Here is a 3,880-nt window from a genome sequence, read left to right as displayed (position 1 = left end):
CATCAGAGATGGTTACAAAGCCACCCCCACCCCCATCTGGGCCTCTCTGATCTCATTTCCCCCCGCATGAAATACACAAGACTCACACAGAGGACCATCACGGTGTGGCCCAGTGATGCTGTTCCCATGCTGCAGGACTGCTTCGAACGCAAAGACTGGCAGGTGTTCAGGGAAGCAGCTGTCTATGAAAAGGAGGTGGACTTACAGGAATACACATCTGCTGTTCTGGGGTATGTGGAGAAGTGTGTGGAGGATGTTACCACCACAAAGACGGCAAGACTACCCAAATCAGAAACCCTGGCTGAATGCAAAGGTCCGCGCTCTGCTAATGACCAGGAATGATGCACTCAGGTCAGGAGATGCACAATCACTAAGGGCAGCAAGCATAAACCTGACTGCAGGAATTAAACAGGCAAAAGCTGCATTTGCCTGCAAGATACAGGGTCACTTCACCTCCCAGGACCCACGCAGCATGTGGTAGGGCATTAAATGCATCACAGACTATAACCCCAGAGGTGCACAGTGCCCTGACGACCCCTCCCTACCGGATGCTTTGAACAGGTTCTACAGCTGTTTCGAGGATCCCAGCACCTCCACTAGCACCACACTCGACCCTGCACCAGAAGAAGAGCCCATCATTGTGAGCCCGGCAGAAATGTAGAATACTCTCCAGAGGATAAACCCTCTAAAAGCAGCTGGTCCTGACAACATCCCAGGACGAGTTCTGAAGGACTGTGCTGAACAGCTTTCTGATGTGCTCATGGACATCCTGAACACCCCTCTCTCACAGGCAGCTTTCCCCACCTGCCTTAAGACCACCACCATTATCCCTGTCCCAAAAACCTCCACAATCACAAGCCTCAATGACTGTCGGCCGGTAGCTCTGACCCCAATAGTCATGAAGTGCTTTGAAAGACTGATCATGTCTCACATAAAAGATTCCATCAGAATCACTGTCGACCCACAACAATACGCCTACAGGAAGAACTGGTCCACTGAGAACGCCATCTCCTCTGTGGTTCACATGACCCTCACCCAACTGGAGAACAGACTCTTATGTGCGCCTGCTTTTCATGGACTTCTCATCAGCCTCCAACACCATCATCCCACAAACACTGGTCCAAACTGCTCTCCCTCGGACTGAACTCATCCCTCTGTCACTGGGTGCTGGATTTTCTGATGAACAGGCCTCAGTCTGTGAGAATCCACAACATGTCCTCATCCTCCATCACTCTCAGCACAGGCTCCCCACAGGGCTACGTGTTGAGCCCCCTCCTGTTCATGCAGCTCACATATGACTGCTCAGCAAAACGCCCAGGCTGTCAGATAGTGAAATTTGATGATGCCTTTGTCATTGTACGGAGCACAATTAAACTGCATTTGAGAACACCCATTCAAGAAGAAACACATGACAAAAACATGGAGGAACATGTGATCTGGCAACCAGCAGGGTTGCCAGATCACGTGCTACCTTTAAAAAGATAACAAAATACCACACAAGGGTAGATGAGGAAAAATAAAACAAAACACCATATTATATCAACGAAATAAGATACACTATGGCAAGTCCTTCTCAAATAGTGGGGCGTGGCCCCCTGGGGGTGGTGCAATGCGATGCCTTGGGGGGTGGGGTGACCTCATTTTGAATTTTCTTATTCTTACTTTGGACATAAAATGGTAATAAAGTGTAATTGCACATCTACTACAGTATGTAGCAGTGGCTCTGCATTTGTCAGACTGAGCGTGGGGAGTATTAGAATGCACACACACACACACACACACACACACACACACACACACACACACACACACACACACACACACACACACACACACACACACACACTGCTCAGAGCAGGAACAAACCCTCAAGCGACACCATGGAAAAATATTTAACAGGGTTGAAAAGAAAGGGAGAGAGAGATGAAGATGAGACAAGCAAAAGTCACCCGAAAGCTGACGAGGAAATATGACGAAGCATATGCAGCGCTTGGCTTCACTGAGACTAAGGTGGGAAACGAGGAAAGACCAGTGTGTCTTTTATGTAATAATATGTTGGCAGCGGACTGACAAGATTAGCAGGAATAAACCCAGGTTGCTGGCAGGCTCCGAAAATAGAACAAAAGGTTTATTAAATAACTGAAAAAACTGCTGAAGAGTCAGCTCAAACTTACAGGTTTCACATGGATCACAAGCAGGGGGAACATAACACAATGAACCGACCCAAGACTGAGACAAGACAGGACTTAAATACACTGACAACTAATGGATGAACTGAAAACACCTGGTGACACGGAACAATGGGTGACAGGACAAAACAAACTCAAAGGATAAAGGTAAGAAAAGGTAAGAAAATTARGGATTAGTGTTTCTGCTTTTATTCTGGTAAATCTGTGGCAACCGGTTCAGCACGTCCCCTCTGCTCTCAGCTTCAACTTGACACGTCACCCACGAACACGTCAGCATTAGCTGGTGATGTCTGCTCAAGCACCCCTGGTGTGAATTGTCTCACCACGACCCTCCAGGAAGCTTGTCCAGAACTGGTCCTTGGTGAAAAGGTGTCGTTTAAGGTGACTTTTCGTCTGTTTCAGCCCGGCTAGAAAGATTCCAGCTGTGGTTCCGGTCGTCCTTCAAAATAAAAGTCTCCCCTCGGGAGTTGAAAACACTTTTGTGAGACTTATGTCTCCAGGTGGACAGAAGCAGCGTGCTCCTGCCCGGCCGTCAGATTTCTCCTATTTGGCTGGATGGGTGAAATCTGAGGCCCCGGCTGTCCTCCGGAGAGAGAATCAGCCCCTCTTCCCGTTTCGGCATCCAGGAAGGAACTGTGGTGTCTCTCTAAGGCGTCCGTGTTAGTCAGAGTCGGAGCCTTAGATCCGCCCTGAGGCGTTTTGCATGAGTCAGGAAGGAAAGAGGAGATAAGAGAGTTGCCAGACGCCAGTCAAGGTCATGCTCTGTAGCTGTTTTAACAGACATTTGATAATATCTTCTCTAGCTTTCTTCTGATAGACTGTAAGAGGAATCACTGTAAAACATTTATGATGATTAATTAACATTTCTGTTTAAATAATCAGTCTGAACTTGGTGTCCAGATAAATGTAAGATTTTCTTAAGAAAAACTCAAAATTATATTACTGATGTTTCAGTAAAATAACACAGTGATTTATATAAAAACACAATGAAAACATGGTGATGATTTTCTGTGATTTTATACCATTAATTAATCTTTTTTAGGCGCGATAAAAGAATAGAAGTGATTCTTTCTTTCTTTGTGACATGTCATTATTATGATTAACAGATGCATAAACATTCTTAGTTAAACATAACTGAATCACGAACAGAAAAGATTATTTCTGTTTAATATCTGATTAAGAGAACTGAAGTCCTCCATCACAGGTTGAAATGACCCATCATGGCCTAAAATAGAGTTCAGTGTTCCTGCCTTCTCTCAGGCCTTCCGAGACCTGCTTTGAGGCAGTAACTCCTGTTTCTTCACTCGAGGTGACCCCTACACATGTCCCAAAAAATCTTTGAGCCTGCAGGCTGGGTACTTGGTCGGTTCATTTTGTCAAGTTTAACAGGAATAAACCCAGGTTGCAGGCAGGCTCCGAAAATAGAACAAAAGTTTTATTAAATAACTGAAAAAACTGCTGAAGAGTCAGCTCAAACTTACAGGTTTCACGTGGATCACAAGCAGGGGGAACATAACACAATGAACCGACCCAAGACTGAGACAAGGCAGGACTTAAATACACTGACAACTAATGGATGAACTGAAAACACCTGGGGTCGGATTTATAAAAATGGCGTACGCACAATTTGAGCCCAGAAACTTGCGTATGCCACTTTTTACGCCAAGGTTGTGATTTATAAAATCCAAACT

The sequence above is a fragment of the Austrofundulus limnaeus genome, unplaced genomic scaffold (assembly GCF_001266775.1).
Source record: "Austrofundulus limnaeus strain Quisiro unplaced genomic scaffold, Austrofundulus_limnaeus-1.0 Scaffold754, whole genome shotgun sequence".
NCBI lineage: Eukaryota > Metazoa > Chordata > Actinopteri > Cyprinodontiformes > Rivulidae > Austrofundulus > Austrofundulus limnaeus.
Note: the sequence above shows the minus strand (reverse complement) of the source record.